Here is a 20,669-nt window from a genome sequence, read left to right as displayed (position 1 = left end):
ATTTTAAGACACTGTCATCAGTTTAAGAGGTTACTCGTTCATTTATTTATTCATCTAACATTTATTTACCCACATACTGTGATAGGCAGTGAGGAATAAGCACAGAACAGAAACAGCACCTGCCTTCACAAAGCTTAGTCTAGCAGGATAATAATTTAAGAAACTGAAACAGTATATTAAGTGCCTTTTACAAATATTCTTTGCAGCTACACCAGCTACCACTTGCATTTCAACATTTTATTTCAAAGCCATTATTTATTTGTTTGTATATTTGATATGGTATCTTGTTAGGTTGCCCAGACTGGTCTCAAACTCCTGGGCTCAAGCAGTCCTCCTGCCCCAGCCTCCCACGTAACTGCGATTACCAGCACATGCCACTGTGTCTGGCTCCAAAACCATTTTTTAAAATTACTTCAGTGTTAAGACAACTTTAAGAAACAATATCATGGTTGGTATCAGTCATTAATTGTGCTATTTTATGACTTCAATCTTTTGATGCAGTAGAGTTTCCTTGCCATTTCCAATAGAAAAATCCTTGCCCCTTTCAGGCTACTGCAGTTGAGATACAAGACTTGAGATATTTTTCTAAGAGAAAACAAAACAAACAAAGCAGCCAAGAGAAACAGTATCAGCCATGTAATAAAAGACCCAATGTACTTTATTCCATTGTCCCAGGCAAACAAAAAAAAAACCTATGAATTATACAGTATACAAATGTGTTTTCTTTGGAAAACACTGAAAAATAGGAAGATTCATGTGGAAAGAAATTACTTTATTCCTACCACTCTTTTTCAGACACACTCAAAATTCATAAAATTCACAAAATCTGAAGCTTATAAATCAAAAGAAACTGGTCATACATCATGAACACAATATTAACTTTTTAAAAAGTATTTGAGGCAGCTGAACATCATCACAGGATCTGAAGGCTCATTTCCTTAGATTAATTCAGTGATCATTTTCAAAGCAACGCTTTTTATGAAAGCTAAAATAAAATTTCTAGGTAACCAAGGAGAATCTTTCAAATGGAAAAAAGTTGACGATATTAAACTCTAACAAATAAGGTATGTAGGCGCAGGCATGGTGGCTCACACCTATAAATCTCAGCACTTTGGGAGGCCAAGGCAGGAGTATCTCTTGGGCCCATGAGTTCAAGACCAGCCTGGGCAACATAGTAAGACCTCATCTCTATTTAAACTCTTTTTTATTAAAAAAAAAAAAAAAAAAAACAGAGTCTTGCTCTGTGGCCCAGGCTGGAGTAGAGTGGTGCAATCTCGGCTCACTGCAACCTCTGCCTCCCAGATTTAAGATATTCTCCAGCCTCAGCTTCCCAAGTAGCTGAATTACAGGCATGTTGCACCACACCTGGCTGATTTTTGTATTGTTAGTAGAGATGGGGTTTCACCATGTTGGCAAGGCTAGTGTTGAACTCCTGACCTCATGGTCTGCCTACCTCAGCCTCCCAAAGTGCTAGGATTACAGGCATGAGCCACCACACCCAGACTTAAATTTTTAAAAATAAAAAATAGGGTATGTAATAATCATATAAAGTTCTAAAACACCCAGTAGCAATGTTTTTAAATCCCAGTAATTCCGGGGTTTTTTTTGTTTTTTTTTTTTTTTTTTGGAGACAGTTTCTCTCTTGTTGCCCAGGCTGGAATGCAGTGGGCACGATCTCGGCTCACCACAACCTCCACCTCCCGGGTTCAAGTGATTCTCCTGCCTCAGCCTCCCGAGTAGCTGGGATTACAGGCATGTGCCACTATGCCCGGCTAATTTTGTATTTTTAGTAGACACGGGGTTTCTCCATGTTGGTCAGGCTGGTCTCGAACTCCTGACCTCAGGTGATCCGCCTGTCCCAGCCTCCAAAGTGCTGGGATTACAGGCGTGAGCCACCATGCCTGGCCTCAAATACTATTTTAAGATTATTCATTCATAATACATTGTAGTCTGAAATAAGAATAACCTCTCTAAACAGTCCATATGACCTTCATCCTCTCTTTTTCCAATATAATGGCAAAAGACAGAGTTGTGATATTTTTACTGTAATCATAGAAACATCAATTCAACATATATAGGATTAGCATATCAAACATTTCAGCAAATATCAAAATACAGATGTTTCTTCATCCTGATGAACAAATTCATTATTAAACTTGCCAACTAGTTTCCAAATTTATAAAAAACCATAATAAAATGTGAGGCAAAACTGCTGAAACCAGTTAAAATGAGTCTCGATCGGCTAAAATGATTAACAACGCCATCTTAAAGATGATCCCATATCTGACCACATGATACCTCTGTGATTTCGGGGCACAAATCCCTCTATCCATCAAACTAAATAGAAGGGTCAGAGAGGTTAATGGAGACAGAGTGTCTGTAATAGACTTCTGCATTTCATTCTCCACTCAATATGCTCCAATCATCATTGAACTATTTGTTATGTTCTTATGAATCAATGCTCCCTTCACAGTCAACATAGAGGCTAGAAGCCACTGTGTGAAGTAATAAAGCTTCCCTTTGCAAATCCTCATCAAGCTGATCTGATGATTAAGTCTATGTGAGGCTTCATAAACAACTGAAGTGCAATCACAACTTTAATTAGAAGCTCAAATGGCACGGCTAAACACCTCAATAAAACGTGAGCAAGGACAACAGCCACCTGCAAGGAGCAATGCCAACTTCCAGCCTCCATTTACTATAAAGAGATTTTTCTCTATTCAGCTGCAATCACTTGGGCTATATGAGCTCTGGCCTAGCAACAGCAGTCAAACATTTAAAATCATGAAAATAAATTTTAAATCTATACTTAAGTTATATGATGCACTCACTGGTGGCAGTCAAAAATGTCACAGACTGAATAAAAATGAAGCTCACTCATTTGCTAGGCTGGTGCCCCATTCTACCCTAATTCTCCATTAAGATTCACCATTAAAAACAAACAAAACTCATATGGCAAACTGCTGATAAACCAGTTTACTCTATTTGTGGCTGATTAAGGGTGATCCCGGACTACATGGCTTTTTTAGTTCTTCCCTGACTAATAGAAAATTACTAGAAGAGCAAGGACTGGCCAGGCGCGGTGGCTCACGCCTGTCATCCCAGCACTTTGGGAGGCAGAGGTGGGCGGATCACGAGGTCAGGAGATGGAGACCATCCTGGCTAACACGGTGAAACCCCGTCTCTACTAAAAAATACAAAAACCTAGTTGCACGAGGTGGCGGGCGCCTGTAGTTCCAGCTACTTGGGAGGCTGAGGCAGGAGAATGGCATAAACCCAGGAGGCAGAGCTTGCAGGGAGCTGAGATCTGGCCACTGCACTCCAGCCTGGGCGACACAGTGAGACGCCGTCTCAAAAAAAAAAAAAAAACGAGTAAGGACTACACAGAGCTACCTGCATAAATTACAGTTGGCCAGGTGCAGTGGCTCAGCCTGTTATCCCAGCACTTCGGGAGGCTTTGGTAGGAGGACTGCTTTAGGTCAGGAGTTTGAGACCAGCCTGGGCAACATAGCAAGGCCCTGTGTCTTGTTAAAAAAAAAAAAAAAAATTTAATTAGCCAGGCATGATGGCACATGCCTATAGCCCCAAGCACTCGGGAAGCTCAGGCAGGAGGATTGCTTGAGCCCAGGAATTAAATGAGATGGCATTAGTGATGGTTGCATATACCAAGAAAAATACATCCCAGTTTCCTTCTTTACTCCCTCTTTTAAACATATATCCTGTCTTCCTAGTTCATCTCCTCTGGTCTCTCCTTCTATGAGATATGGATAATTTATTCCCTATCCTTGCTGCCTTCTAACAGTAATACAAGAGAAGGTATAATCAGTGGTAAGAACATTTAACTAGGAAATAACCCAGAAGTCCACTGACAGAAAAACTGATAAAGTGTGGTCTGTGCTATACCATAGAATATCATAAAGTGGTGAAAATTAATAACTAATGCTATGTGCAATAACACAGATACAAGCTGAAAATGTAATGCTGAGGATTTTTAAATTTCCTAAGACTACATTTGGCAATGACACCATGTATAGGGCTCAAAAACCAAGAAATATATAGCTGTGTTCAAGCACACGTACATGTGTGACAAGCACAGAAAACATCTCAGATACCCTGAATCGAAGTCAAGGGTCTCACAGAGATTTATGCAGGTTTGGACGCACACCTGACTTGGAATGCATGCTGCTCTGCACATGGACACATCCAACACAACCAACCTAGTGTCGCTCTAATGCTGTTAACTTTTAAAATGAATCCAGCCAGCCAGCGTGTCACCCTCCATTTACCTATCTGAAATTCAAGTCACGACGATAGCTGTAAGTGGACATTTTTTGCTTTTTGTTCTAAAAGCTCTAGCCATACCCTGGTGGCCACCGCTGCTGAGGCCACAGCACCACATGGGGCAGCTGTGAGAGGCCAGCAGTTTCGTTTTCGTGTGTCGAGGCCTTGGCTCAGGATCCCATCTGTGCTGACTTCAGACTGAAGGGAATGCATTTCCTCCAGCCTGAAAACTGAAACATATGCTGCAATAATGAGAGGTTCCTTGAGTCAGTTCAGCTGCACCCAGGATGGTGAGACTGTGCTGTGAGGACACTAGAAGACTTCACATGCGGCACCCACTTGCTAGACAAAGACAGACACGAAGACACGGCCACAAGGCCTCTATATCCAAAAAGACAGAAGTTGGTCCCATCATCTCTACGTATTATGTCTATATCTGCTTGCAGACTCTTGCTCCTGCTAAAAAGTAGAGTGAGGAGTTTGCGAGTTAAAGAGACAGAACTAAGTCAACAAAACTGCAGCATTTAGAAAGCCCCTGCAAGCATGTGATCTCTGCGTCCTCTTTGCTCGATGTCGACTCAGACTCTCCAGTACTGGCCACATTTGGCTATTTAATGTAAATTCAATAGAACTGAAAACCATCGTCCTCGGTCACACTAGCCACATTTCAAGGGATCGATAACCACATATGACTACTGGCCGATTACCGTTTCGGACAGAGCAAGTATCAAACCTTTCTATCATCACAGAAAGTACTTTGGGCAGTGCTGACTTACACACGAATCCACTTTTTTACTTTTATTATTTTGATTGACATATAATAATTGTAAACATTTATGAGGTACAGCATGACTTTTTTTTTCCAGACAGGGTCTTACTCTGTCACTCAGGCTGAAGTGCAATACTGCAATTGTGGCTCACTACGACCTCAACCTCCCAGACTCAAGTCTTCCTCCCACCTCCGCCTCCCAAGTAGCTGGGACTACAGCCTCCCAAGTAGCTGCACCACCACACCTGGCTAATTTTTATATTTTTTGCAGAGACGGGGTTTCAACATGTTGCCCAGGCTGGTCTCAAACTCCTGACTCCAGTGATCTGCTCACTTCAGCCTCCCAAAGTTCTGGGATTACAGGCATGAGCCACCATGCCTGGCCATACAGTATGATGTTTTTATACATATACACAATGTGTAATGATCAAATCAGAGTAAATTATCATATCCACCACCTCAAACATTTATCATTTATTTGTGTTGGTAACACTCAAAATCTGCCTTTCTAGCTACTGGAAAATATACAATAAGCTGTGGTTAACAGACACTAATCCACTTTTAAAACAAAACCAAAACCTCCACCAGCATGCTGAACATCAAAATCCCAGAGTTAGCCAGAAAATGTCAAGGATTAGTCACCCAGCACAATTAATCTGAGATGGTTCACAGGCTTGGATGGTTGAGGCTTCTCGTCTTTATTTCATTGTTTACTGTCTCACAGTGATTAAAAGAATGGACTCTGAGGCCGGGCGCGGTGGCTCAGGCCTGTAATCCCAGCACTTTGGGAGGCCGAGGCAGGCAGATCATGAGGTCAGGAGATCGAGACAATCCTGGCTAACATGATGAAATCCCATCTCTACTAAAAATACAACCGGGCGTGGTGGCGGGCGCCTGTAGTCCCAGCTACTCAGGAGGCTGAGGCAGGAGAATGGCGTGAACCTGGGAGGCAGAGCTTGCAGGGAGCCGAGATCGTGCCACCGCACTCCAGCCTGGGCAACAGAGCAAGACTCCATCTCAAAAAAAAAAAAAGAAAAAAGAATGGACTCTGAAATTAGACGGTTTGAGCCCGAATCTCTGCAATAGTCTATTAATTATTCAAATTCTCTCATTCTCTTATGTTAAAATGGGTTTTTTTTTTTAATAGAGACAGGGTTTTGCCATATTTCCCAGGAGCTCAAACTCCCAGGCTCAAGCAATCCATCTGCCTCAGTTTCCCAAAGCACTAGGACTACAGGTGTGAGCCACCGTGCCCAGCCAAAATGGGGATACTAATAGTATCTACCTCATAGATTTGTTTAAAAATTAAATGATACAATGTTTGTAAATCTATTAGTACCATGCTTGGCATAGAGTAAGAGCTCTATAATTGTTAGCTACTAACTATTATCCTTGCCAAAAGGAAGGAGAAGGAACACATGAGGCTGAATTTCTGAATTTTGTCCATTAAAAAATTTTGGGGCTCTGGTAACAATGTACTATGAGAGAAAATCAACACACATAATCTTTTTCATCTTCAGTATCGTAGTTTAATAATTTCCTTTCTCACCTTTAAAAAGCCTGTCCTTGCCTTTTCACTCGTCTCGTCTCCCTCCAGTGCACCATGTCCATAGTGCTGCGTGGTAGACGCTATTCAAAGCACGTGACGTGTACCAGCTTAATAAATTCTCACAACAATCCTACGACATAGATACTCAATGTGCCTATTTATTTTCAAGTGAAAAAACGGAGACACTTAGAGGGTAGGTAACTCGTGCACGATCACATAGCTAGTAAGTGGCAGTGCCACTGGATCCAAATGCAGGCAGTCTGGATGGAGAACCTCTGCTCCATCACAGCCATCGTGCAAAATTGCTTCGATACGCAGCAGTCCTCCCTTCAAAACAAACAAGCAAAACCTTTCCCAAGCTATCGACCTGGTAATGTTATTATAGTTTATTCAATTAGATTGGCATGACAGGCAAGGAGAAGTCTCTTGGGACTTGGATGTGACAGCAGCTTTCACTGTCCTGTCTTCTGACTAAATCCCCTGGGGGATGTGGATGGAATAAAATTCTGCTATTCGGAAGGATTGGCATTGCCCCCTGGGAGGTCTGGAAATTGGTGAGGATAGTTTGGTTTTCACAATAATTGTGGGGCACCGTCAGGATTCACTCTGAAGGAGACAAAGGTGCTTATGTCCCACAATATCTGTCACAATCACATACAACTTCCAAATGTCCAGTTCAGACATTTAGGTCTAGAATCTAACTGCTGATTACATATAAGAAGTAATTCTTGTATTGTTTTGGTGTATTTCATATATGCTGAATTTTTCTAAGATTGCAACCATCAGGTAAAATGAAAGAAACTGGTACTTTTGTCTTCAAAACCTTACCAGGAGTTGTTCACCATTTGAGACTGTAAGGTCATGCTATTGGAATCCCAAAGACAACAAAGCTGTATCAGTCTCCAATTAGAGCCGCACATTCACAGCACTGCTGTGCCCCCTAGTGCCTAAACATTTATATATGATGATGTCCTAGGCAGCTGAGGTTGCTATAACCGAATACCACAAATTGGGTGGCTTATATGCAACAAAAATCTATTTTTCGGCCAGACATGGTGGCTCGTGCCTGTAATCCCAGCACTTTGGGAGACTGAGGCAGGCAGATCACCTGAGGTCAGGAGTTCAAGACCAGCCTGGCCAACATGGTGAAACCTCGTCGCTACTAAAAATACAAAAATTAGCCAGGTGTGGTGGTGAGTGCCTGTAATCCCAACTACTCGGGAGGCTGAGGCAGGAGAATCACTTGAACCTGGGAGGCAGAGGTTGCAGTGAGCCAAGATCACGCCACTGCACTCCAGCCTGGGCGACTGAGTAAGACTTGGTCTCAAATATATACACACACACACACATATATAAATTTGAGTATATATATATATATTCACTATATAATATATATTATATATTCACTATATAATATATATTCACTATATATTACATATCCACTATATATTATATATTATATATCCACTGTATAATATATATTATATATACACTATATAATATATATTCACTATATATGTATATTTGAGAATATATATATATATTCACTGTTGTGGAGGCTGGGAAATCCAAAAATCGAGGTGTCTGCATATTCAGTGTCTGGCGAGGGCAGGTTTCCTCATTTACAGATGGTGTTGCTGTGTCCTCACATGGCAGAAGGGGAAGTCAGCTCCCTTGGGCCTCTTTTATAAGGGCACTAATCCCATTCATGAGGACTCTGCCTTCCTGAGCTAATTACCTCCCTGAAGCACCACCTCTTAATATTATCACCTAGCCGGGCACGGTGGCTCAAGCCTGTAATCCCAGCACTTTGGGAGGCTGAGACGGGCAGATCACAAGGTCAGGAGATCGAGACCATCCTGGCTAACACGGTGAAACCCCGTCTCTACTAAAAAATACAAAAAAAACTAGCCGGGCGAGGTGGCGGGCGCCTGTGGTCCCAGCTACTCCGGAGGCTGAGGCAGGAGAATGGCGTAAACCCGGGAGGCGGAGCTTGCAGTGAGCTGAGATCCGGCCACTGCACTCCAGCCTGGGCGACAGAGCCAGACTCAGTCTCAAAAAAAAAAAAAAAATTATCACCTTAGGGGTTAAGAACACACAGCATATAAATTTTGGAAGGACACAAACACTCTGACCATAACAGGTAACAGACACCATTTCATGATAAATAACTTTCCATTTATTTATTCTTTATATTTCCATTAGGGCATTATATTGCTATTTTGAAATTGTGTATATAAGTAGTTATATATTATCTAAGATTCTCTCTTCAGGATAGCATTTGTGTGTGTGTGTGTGTGTGCATGTGTGTGTTTTAAAATACATGTTTATAAAAAGGGGTTTTGTGCTTAATAGGGGTGATGTACTGTGCTCGGCATCTCTGGGAAAAAACTGGTCGTCTGCAGAATAAGCTGTTGCTGTTTCCTATCAATACTTTACTATACAGGAAAATCAGAGCTACATGTCCTTAACACCAGCTTTCTGACTGCCCAGAAGTACTGATAAAGAGAGAGAAAAATGAAATGTATGAGTTCTCCATAAAGTTCTGGCCTCTCCCCATCCTAATCCCTATCTCAGAAGCAAGTCTTTTTTTTTTAATTTTTTATTTTTTTTGAGATGGAGTCTCGCTCTCTCACCCAGGCTGGAGCATAGTGGTGCTATCTCAGCTCACTGCAAACTCTGCCTCCCGGGTTCATGCGATTCTCCTGTCTCGGCCTCCTGAATAGCTGGGATTACAAGTGCCTACCACCATGCCTGGCTAATTTTTGTATTTTTAGTAGAGACGGGGTTTCACCATGTTGGCCAGGTTGGTCTTGAACTCTGGACCTCAAATGATCCGCCCGCTTTGGTCTCCCAAAGTGTTGGGATTACAGGCGTGAGCCACCGCGCCCAGCCAAGTCTTTAAAGTATAAAACCTTAAGGTACAGAAGCCACTATCCTTATCTCTTCCCCCTTATCACCTCTCCCTGGCTGAGCCAACTTGCTTTGCATTAACTACCTTTCTCACACATCCCCAAGAGCCTACAGAAAAGGTCTATGATCTTGGCTTGTTACTATCAAATCATCTCAAACCTTTCAGCACCTTTACCTACTCAGTAAGTAAGGAAACTCACAATTCCTTAAGTAGTTCCTGTAGCCCTCTCCCAGCTTGAATGGCTCTTCCTAGTGTTGCTGATGCTAATCAAAGACTAAACACAGGACTGCTGTCTCTCTCATTTCTCTGACCTAGCTGGCCTATCTTTACTTTCTTCCCTCTTGGCTTCTAATGAAGACAAAACTGCATTGCCTAATTATCCTTTAGAAACAAAACCTTAACATTCTTTAATACTTGATCTCTTTTCAATGCCTTCTATTTGTTTCCTGTAATTCAGCTAAACATAGTTCAGCCATTGAAAAAAATTGATTCCAATAAAACATATTGAATGACAACTACTTAATGTGTTAAAAAGAATACTACCTGATTTTTTTAAAAATAAAAGGTTTCCTGAATTTGCAGCATTCTTAAATTGAATTAAGAAGTGTAAAGACACTTTGGGAGGCCAAGGCAGGTGGATCACCTGAGGTCAGGAGTTCAAGACCATCCTGGCCAACATGGTGAAACTCCAGCTCTACTAAAAATACAAAAAATTTGCTGGGTGTAGTGGCCAGCGCCTGTAATCCCAGCTACTCAGGAGGCCGAGGCAGGAGAATCGCTTGAACCCAGGAGGCGGAGGTTGCAGTGAGCCGTGATCGCACCATTGCACTCCAGCCTGAGCAACAAGAGTGAGGCTCCTTCTCAAAAAAAAAAAAAAGAAGTGGGAAGAAAGGGAGAAGAGATTAATATAGTAGCCATTTTAAAATTTTGGTATGTACCAGATCTTCCTAATTACCTGATAAGGAAGGTTACCCATAATTTATAGGTTGAAGAAATCAATGCAGAGAGGTTAAACAGTTTGCTCAAGGTCGTATACAGACACCTCCACCCTCACCCTCAACCAGTGCTAGGATTACAACCCACGTTTGTCTAATTCTATTACATCATGCTACCACTCTACAGTAATTACAATTAGTGCTAACTTCGTACCAAGAACTGTGCTAAGTATCTCATTGAGTCTTTATAATAACCCTATGACGCAGGTACCAAATTGAGCTTCATGTTACAAATGAGAAAACTGGGCACGGAAAGAAAGTTAGGTTGCCCAGAGTCACACAGTAAATAGTCCAACATATTCAAATCCAGGTACCTGACTCCAGAACCTATGCCTTTAATCATGAGGCTATACTCGCTGATAGAATTAAAATTCACTAGGCAAAAAAATGAGTAAAAGCTAATTTTTATCTGTAAAGATTACTGAGGAAATTACAACAGCTCTATTGCCAACAGAATGATTTAACAATAGCTATCTTCATGAGGATGCACGATATAGTTTGAACATACGTTCCCACCAAATCTCATGTTGAATTGTAATCCCTAGTGTTGGAGGTGGGGCCTGGAGGGAGGTGTCTGGGTCGTGGGGGAGGATCTCTCATGGCCCCGTGCTGTGCTCATGATAAGATATGCTCATTTCAGAGTGTGTGATGCTCCACCACCACACACTAGCTCCTGCTTCCTCCATGTGACATGCCAGCTCCGCTTTGCCTTCTACCATGATTGTAAGCTTCCTGAGACCTCATCGGAAACCAGGCAGATGCCAGGTGCCACACATGCTTCTTATACAGGCTGCAGAACTGTAAGCCAAGGAAAACTCTTATCTGTATAAATTGCCCAGCCTCAGGTACTTCTTTATAGCAACACAACCACAGCCTAATACAATGCACTAGCAAATCAAAGTGGGATTTTTGTTTAGTCCACAAGTGATTAAAACTCTTAAAAAGCAAAACCATTAACCTTACAAATTAAATACCTTCTTTTGATGTGCTAATGTAATATTCAACATGAAATGATTAGAAAGTAATTCCCCAAAATTCCTGTCTGTGGGTGGAAAGAGGGGTGGTATATAACAGCACCACACAGAAATGTATCCCTACATGTGCCTGGTTGAAAATTCATTTTCTCTTTGGAATCCAGGCTCCTCCTACCCCTAGAGCAGTCAGAGAAACAGCTACCAAATGCAAAACAGAATGCAGTCTTTAGAGAGAGACCACCAGCACATGGTTACTTACAAATAAAACCAGCAGTGAGAAATGGGACAGACATATTAGAGGAAATCAAGAGAGTCATTTTTCAATGTTAAAGATTTTTCTTGGAAAATATGAAAGGAAAAACTAAGAGCATTATCTGGTAAGTTAGCAAAGCCCTGAAGCCAGCATCAGACATCCCAAATCAGCGACGTGGCACACAGAGGAAGGTCCACATAGAACCAAAGCCTTTCTCTTCGCCACAAGGTTAGGGTTTGAGTTTCCTAGAGGAAGAAACAAGAGATTTAGAATGCATGGTGTCATGGAAATAGCTCTCGCTGTCATTATTTTTAAGGCTTTTATGTATATATTTTAACTGCATACTATATGTGTAAAATATATATTCATATACAAATAAACGTGCACACACACACACAAATATATGTAAAGATAAATGTACAACTGATTCAGGTAAATCATACCAGGAAGCTGAAGCCAGTTTTGTTTTTTTTGTTGGTTGTTTTTTTTTAGATGGAGTCTTGCTCTGTCACCCACGCTAGAGTGCAGTGGCGTGCTATTGGCTCACAGCAACCTCTGCCTCCTGGGTTCAAGTGATTCTCCTGCCTCAGCCTCTAAGTAGCTAGAATTACAGGCACACACCATCAGGCCCAGCTAAGTTTTGCATTTTTAGTAGAGACGAAGTTTCACCACGTTGGCCAGGCTGGTCTCGAATTCCTGACCTCAGGTGATCCACCCGCCTCGGCCTCACGAAGTCCTGGGATTACAGGTGTGAGCCACCACACCTGGCTGGAGCCAGGTTTTTGACGTCCGCATTGGGTCTGGTAAGCAGAACAGCGCCCATCACAAAATGCTGCCTTAATTTAAAGCGATTTCAGCTTAGGTCTGTTTCATATGACTGTAATGAAGATAATAGCCAAAAGATGATAATAAAACTAACAAACCCCTGGGACTGTTAACACAGATACACTGTCAACAATTTTTCTACAAAAACTGCCATGTCAGCTTGAGTGACTTCTTCCCGGAACTGGGATAGCAGTTACCTTCTCCAGGCTTAGGACTTGCAGATGTAAAGGGAAAGGAAAGTGTTGTGACTGGGATAGCATTTACCTTCTCCAGGCTTAGGACCTGCAGATGTAAAGGGAAAGGAAAGTGTTGTGGGCTCACCCCCCACTTCTAATATAACAGCAATAATAACAGATACAATGTGTACAGTACTTACCATGTCCCAGACTGTTTTCAAAGGCTTCAACTACTCCATTATTTTTAATCCTCACAACAATCCCATTAGTAGTCCATGTACTAATAAGGAAATTGACCCAGAGTTGAGGTAAATAGCCCCAGGTGATAAAGAACTAGATCTAGAACCCTGGCCTCCAGCACTAAAAATTAAATAAATAAATAATTTTTTCTCACTTCTTTTTTTAAAGATAGGAATCTCATTATGTTCAGCCCAGGCTAGACTCGAACTATTGGGCTCAAGTGATCCTCCTGCCTCAGCCTCCCAAATAGCCAGGACTATAGGCACACACCATCACGCCCGGCTTTCACCAGTTTTTCATACTTTGGGTTCAGTTTAAGATTTCATTTAGAGAAAAAAGGTTTTATACCTTTTAAAATAAAAACACTGAGCACCACTAGTCTATATAGTTTATTTATCTACTATCACTCAAACTCTGATATCGTTTTTATGGTGTCCGGTGCACTGTGTAATTCTGTTAGTTAACCTTCTGTATGTTATGTGGAGCTGCATGCGTGTACATATAAAGTCCCAAAGATAAGCACACGAGACTGGAAGTTCTTAGAGAACTTATATTTCTTTGTATTAGGTTGGTACAAAAGGAACTGTGGGTTTTGCCTTTAAAAGTAACTAATATCTCCTATGTTGCATATAGCGCAATGCATTCTCATACAAATTTTTTGAGAAATAAACTTGATTTAACTGTTCAAATACATTTTTATCCTGGGGAAAATAATTTTAGTTTAGTTTAAACTATGCTACTGATAATAATAAACAATCCTTAGGAACATCATATAGAAAGCAGTTCTGCCCAACCCACTCCCAATTTCTTATCCATGCGGTGTCACTAATCAATTTATAGGTTGGAACAAGAAAAAAGTTTTACGTTACAGAACTAATGAAGCATACTTTCCCTGCAGAGGGACCACCACTGTGACTTACAGGTTCTAATTAAGTTTTTTTCTTTGAAGCTTAGTATTCAAATCTGCATTCTTACTTGATTAGTATTCACCACCATTATTTTTATGCAGATCACATGAAAAATGAACCCTATGTGCCCGAATAACTTGCAAGAAATTACTATTCATCAGCATGAATCAACAAGCCCACAATTATAACAGTGTCCACTGGGAAAATTTAAAAAATTAAAATAAATTTTAAAAACCTTTCACTAAGGTCATATAAAATGAAAGTAAATGGGGAAGATGAAGAACTCATTTTTGCATTGAAAATCATACAAATGTTTTCTGCAGAAAATTACTATGACTATTATTGGGGCTCAGAAAATGATACCCCAAAGTATGGTGCTTTCATATGCTGGGCACTGTTGAATTTTAAAAAAACAGAAGAACTTAGAAGCTGCCTCAGAACCAAGGACTCTGTAACCTTCTCTTGTTTCTCTCCAACCCCCAAAGCCCAGAGAGGGGCTCTCTCTGGAATTTCCTTATCAGACTAAGGAAACTTTTTCCTTAAGAAATGCAATTCTCTTAAACCTCCTCCCTAGAAATCTCATTAAATTACCAGGAAAGATCAACCTGAGAAGGGAAGAAACTATAATAAGTCACTGCCAGGACCAGACAGACTTTTCATCTATTCTTCAGACGGCGGCTTTGAGACATTACCCGCGAGACTTTAACTGCATAATAGAACCTCCGTTCACCTGCAGTTCCTCCCTCAAATTCCCATAACTTGTGGGCCCCATTCAATTTCCAAAGAGAACCATTTACAAACTACTGTCTGCTCCTTGGATCCATTAAACTCTCCTAAAAGTCACTATCCCCCAAAATTGCCTACATTCTCCCTCTCCTTGTCCCCTAGAAACAGGGTGCCATTTCAGCTGTGGCTATCTGTCCTTTCTGTTACAGCCCGACAGGTTCTTCTTACCCGCTGCCCAGAAAAGCCAATGCACGGAGAACAGTAGAGGTGTTGCGGCAGAGAAGGAGTTTAATTACTGCAAGGCAGCTGAGCGGAAGGAGGGGAGGTATCTCTCCAATCCACCTCCTCGACAGCTTGAAGCCAGGGTTTTTAAGGATAATCTGGCAAGCTGAGGGCTAGGGAATGTATGCTACTGATTGGTTGGAGATGAAATCACTGGAATGTTGGAACTGTCTTCACGTGCTGAGTCAGTTTCTAGGTGGCGGTCACAGGACGAGTTGAGTCACTTCCTTGGGATGAGTCATGGTCCAGATGGCATCAGTTTAACCAGAATGCAAAGGTCTGAAAAATATCTCAAAAACCAATCTTAGGGTTTACAATGGTGATGTTATCTATAGGAACAACTAGGGAAGTTACAAATCTTGTGACCTCCAGCAGCAACCAAGCTGGGGAACAATGGCTAGTTCTCTCTTCTTCACTGTGCTTATAGCTTAGCAGAATTCAGGCCCTTATAATAATTCTAATCTTGTTGGCTTTCATTAGTTTTACAAAGGCAGTTTCAGTTTCCAAGCAAGGAGGGGACCAGTTTCAGGACGGGACTATTATTCTTGCTTTAAAGTTAAACTGTGAACTAAACTCCTTTTTAGTTAGCTTGACCTACACCCAGGAATGAGCAGTTAGCTTGTGGGGTCAGAACCAAGATAAGGTCAGTTGTGCGGGATTTCTCTCACCGTCATAACCTTTGCAAGGTGGCTTCAGTTCTCTGAGTCTCACATATTGTATGGCTCGGGTGCTTATGCACATTAATACATTTATATGCCTTTTCCCCTGTTCATCAGTCTAATGTCAGGTCATTTCAGCACATTCAAATCTTTAGAGGCACAGGGGCAGGAAAAATTATCTTCACCCCTATACTCTCCAAGACCAAAAACCAATAGATGGTCTGCCACATGCTACAAGAGGGATAAACCGACAAATATTACATGTTTCCACTGATATGAAATATAGAGAAAGGAGATTAAAGGTTCCCTTGTCCCCTCTGCAACAGGGGGAGTGGCTCGCTTCAATGCCCGGCTGCTCAAAACTCTAGGGGGAGCACACAGATGGGCAGGTTGTGGGGCTCGGACCCCATGGCAGTGTCTAGAGGTGAATGTTTACAGCTCCTGAAGCCCCAGTGGGTGTGAGTTACTGGGTGCTCTTTTAATTTAGCAGTCTGTAGGCAGCTTGTGTTAGTCAGCTCAATTAGACCCCCTTCCTTATCAAAGGACAAGGGATATCTGTATCCTGGGGTTTCTTGCCTTGGTGTACTGCAAGAATCAGATCACACGTGGGCTTGGAGAATAAGTGCAAGGTTTTATTGAGTAAAGTAGCTCTCGGCAGATGGGGGAGCCAGAAAGGAGAGGGTTTTCTCCTGGAGTCGGGCACTCAGTGACCCGGACTCTTCTACGACTGTCCCAGCCAAACTCTGCGTCATTCTGCTGGTCGATGGCCTCCCAGCATGCTGGCGTCTGCTGGTGTGCTCTTCTGCCTGTGTGCTCCCCTCTGTCAGGCCTCTGAGCCCAAGCTAAGCCATCATATCCCCTGTGACCTGCACATATACATCCGGATGGCCTGAAGCAACTGAAGAACCACCAAAGAAGTGAAAATAGCCAGTTCCTGCCTTAACGGATGACATTCCACCATTGTGACTCGTTCCTGCCCCACCCTAACTGATCAATTGACCTATGACAATACACCCTCCCCGCCCTCGTGATTATGGACTTTGTGATATTCCCCTGCCCTTGATAATGTACTTTGTAATATCCTCCCCACACCTGAGAATGTACTTTGTAAGATCCACCCCCTGCCCATGAAAATTGCTCCTAACTCCATCACCTATCCCAAACCTATAAGAACTGATGATAATCGCACCACCCTTTGCTGACTCCTTTTCAGACTCAGCCCGCCTGCACCCAGGTGATTAAAAAGCTTTATTGCTCACACAAAGCCTGTTTGGTGGTCTCTTCACACGGACACGTGTGACACCCTCCACGTCCTCTTGATGTCCAGTCACTTGCCTTCTTCCACCAATGTGTTCCTCTCACCCTCCAGCTGCTTCTGTCTGTGCCTTGCTAGGGTCTCAGGTTTTTATAGACCCAGGATGGGGACGTGGCAGACCAGGGAGGTCTTGGAAAATGCAACATTTGGGCGCAAAGGCAGAAGTGCCTGTCCTCACCTAAGTCTGTGGGGGTAGCACCCTAGCCAGGGAACATGCCCTCCTCTACCCAGCAATTCCCTTACCCACTTCCTTATCATTTAAAGGGACCACACTCTTCCCTTCCCAGCACTCCCATATCACAGTCAGTGGTAGCAGTGGATTCCCATAGGAGCACTAACCCTATTGTGAATTACACATGGCAGGGATCTAAGTTGCATGCTCCTTATGAGAATCTAATGCCTGATGATCCAAGGTGGAATAGTTTCATCCAGAAACCATCCACCCCCTCACGCTACTTCCCTGGAAGAACTATCTTCCGCAAAACCAGTCCCAGGTGCCAAAAAGGTTGGAGACCACTATTTTAAGCTAAAAAATTTGTCATGACTTGAGCGGTGGCTCATGCCTGTAATCCCAGAATTTTAGGAGGCTGAGGCAGGAGGATCACGAGGTCAGGATATCAAGACTTCTCCATCCTGGCTAACACGGTGAAACCCCATCTCTACTAAAAATACAAAAATTAGCTGGGTGTGGTCGCACATGCCTGTAGTCCCAGCTACTTGGGAGGGTGAGGCAGGAGAATCATTTGAACCCAGGAGGTGGAGGTTGCAGTGAGCTGAGATGGTGCCACTGCACCCCAGCCTGGGTGACAGAGCAAGACTCTGTCTCAAAAAAAATTAAAATTAAAAAGTAAAAAGTCTGTCATGACTTCATACAGCATCAATAAGAAGCTAATACATAAACAACTTGATAAGAAGTTTAGAAGATGAAGTTGAACTGAAAGTACAGCAAAAAGAAACTGACTCCATCATGCAAGAGACTGCTCCTACAGCTTGGGGTTGGAAGTAAATAAAATCATTAAAGGCATAGTGACTTCACAGCCATGCAATAAACATGTATGAAGCACCTACTTCCTAAAGCCCACTGCAGTCAATGATAATTCAGTCAACCTGAAATCATCATCATCCAAGGTTCACGTGTAAATAATTTAACAGGCTGGAGAGAATATGTGAAGAACACTAGTTTTATTTCCAAGAATTCCTGACCTTATCTAGAGAAAGTTTTATGAATGGACAGAGAAGATAGTCTCATACTTGGCATGATTTCCTATGCAGGTGAAAGATTCGGCTGCCCAAAAATATCTGATCTTTGGCTTCTTCTAATATAGCAAATGCCCACTAACAAAAAGCTTTCAGGATAAATATTCAAACAAGTATTAAAATGAAAATGTTAACAAGAAAGGTAGTGCCCACTAAAATTACAGCATAGGTTAGGGAAGAGAAATTGCCGTGGAGCACGGCAAAACATCATTAGCTGGAAAGATGACCAACCCGTTTGGAGGGATTGATGCAGTAATTGAGGAACTTTACCATTTTCTTTGTCTGGGTTCTGAAGTGTGACTATTTTTATAAGACATCTTTCCAGGCAGTCCAGTTACTATATGTCAACACATAGCCTCGTAAAAGTATAATATCCTACAAAGAAATAAACTCCAAACTCCTCAAACAGCCATTCTTCTCCAGTGTTTACACTGCATATTTATATCTGATAGGTAAGGGTCAACACTGTTTGCATCATTAACTGGCAAGGAAGACTCTAAATTGCTAATTACATTTAGCATGTCTCATATTGATGAAACAACAGATGTTTAAGGAAGAAGCTTCTTTAATATCTACTAACATTATATGTTTCACTGTGTTACACAAAACTACCAATGAGGCTAAAGCAGGTGTACCATTTTTATTTACCTTACAACAAAGAATAAATGGCTTGACAAGTTCCATTAAAAAAAAATAATAAAGTGCCATTACTAATTCTGTAAACTAGTAAAAGTTACCAAAATAATTTTAATAGAAAGATCTCAAGACCCCCCGCTGTATTTTTTAAAATACTAAAGGCAGTAAAATGCAACAAAATAATAAAATAGAAGAGGTGACCTTCAAATCCATGAAAGAAATAAGGGAAAAAACAAGATGACCTTAAAATGAAAGTTCTAATGTAATTTCATTATTTTATTGTAAGTCAGAGAGCCCCAGGGTCTATATTAAAGGCAATATTATAAGATTTAAAATACTTAAAAAAGAAAAAGACTAAAAACCATCTAAAATAATTTAGAGGTATTTGAAAATAATGCAAGGCAATTAAAAACAGTAAAATGGAAGAGATTTTTAAGTCTAAAAGGAGCTCAGAAAGGCCTACAGCTGAGCTGCTGTGCAGGGAGAGGGAAGCTGAGTGCAAAGCCCCAAACATCAAGGGCAGTGTGAGAACAGAACATACCCAAAAGCTGGGAGACTGAATCTGAGTCAGAAAGCCCCTGAACCAAGAGTGCCAAGAGCAGAAGACGGACGTGCCATCTCAAAAGGGAGAGAGCAAATTCACCTTTCCTCTGCCTTTTTGGTCTATTCGCACCCTCAACAGACTGATGAGGGTGATCTTTACTAGTTTGCAGATTCAAATGCTCATCTCTTCCCGGACCACTCTCACAGATACATCCAGAAGTAATATTTTCCCAGCTATCTAGACATCCCTTAGCCCAGTTAACCATCACAAGTAAGGAATGGTGACATGGAATAACGGAGACAGAATGGCATGACACTGTGAAGGCCCTTCGATAAGCCACAGATCAAAGAATACCAGGGAAAAGATTTTAGCCTAGGAAAATGACGTAATCTCTCCACTACATATTTAACCTGATTAAAATGGACTTTTGCACAGACAACTAAGGAAGAGGCCTTGTTAGGACCTTGTTTAGAATAAATAGATAAATGTATGTATTATAGTTGGATAGGACTTTAAACATTGCCTGATCCCATTCCTTCATTTATCAGACTCAGAAAGTATAATCTCCTCATGGTCAGCTGGAAAATTAGTAACAAAGACAACAGTGTTTGCCTCTTTTCTTTTTTTTTTTTTTTTTTTTTTTTTGAGACAGACTCTTATTCTGTCACCCAGGCTGGAGTGCGGTGGCACAATCTCAGTTCACTGCAACTTCCGCCTCCCTGGGTTCAAGGGATTCTCCCGCCTCAGCCTCCTGAGTAGCTGGGACTACCGGCGCCCACCACACCTGGCTAATTTTTGTATTTTTAGTAGAGACGGGGTTTCGCCACATTAGCCAGGCTGGTCTCGAACTCCTGACCTTAAGTGATCTGCCCGCCTGAGCCTCCCAAAATGCTGGGATTACAGGCATGAGCCACTGCATCTGGTTTACAATGTTTTCAAACAATGAACTCATAAGTACTCTTATATTTATTATGATTGTTTTTAAAGATAGCTCTTTCTATCTCCCAGAATTTCTACAACCACCTCCTTAATGAACTGAAGTCTTTCTTTCTTTCTTTCTGGTCACAAATATTTACTGAACCCCTACTACGTGCCAGGCACTGTTCTAGAGGATAATAACAAAATTAATTCCCTCTCTAGTTGGATCTAAAATTCCAAAGAAGGAAAAAAAACAATAAACAGATAAACACATACATCACACAGTGGTAAGTGTTAGGAAGAAAAATAGAGTCAGATGGCCCAGCGCAGTGGCTCAGGCCTGTAATCCCAATCACTTTGGGAGGTCGAGGCAGGCAGATCACAAGGTCAGGAGTTCGAGACCACTCTGACCAACATGGTCAAACCCTGTCTCTTCTAATAATACAAA

At 41.7% G+C, this 20,669-nt stretch overlaps 1 protein-coding gene across 5 annotated transcripts in view; it reads right to left on the bottom strand.

Moving 5' to 3' along the window:
* The window catches only part of SMYD3 (SET and MYND domain containing 3), a 763,302-nt gene that overhangs the window by 660,721 nt on the left and 81,912 nt on the right, over positions 1–20,669 (bottom strand). The window contains exon 1 of one of the 5 annotated variants that reach the window (XM_077964266.1): positions 14,839–14,970. The gene's annotated coding sequence lies outside the window, so the exon portion shown is untranslated. 5 annotated transcript variants of the gene reach the window in all.

This window comes from Macaca mulatta, chromosome 1 (genome assembly GCF_049350105.2).
Source record: "Macaca mulatta isolate MMU2019108-1 chromosome 1, T2T-MMU8v2.0, whole genome shotgun sequence".
NCBI lineage: Eukaryota > Metazoa > Chordata > Mammalia > Primates > Cercopithecidae > Macaca > Macaca mulatta.
This window is presented reverse-complemented; position numbering and strand designations above follow the sequence as displayed.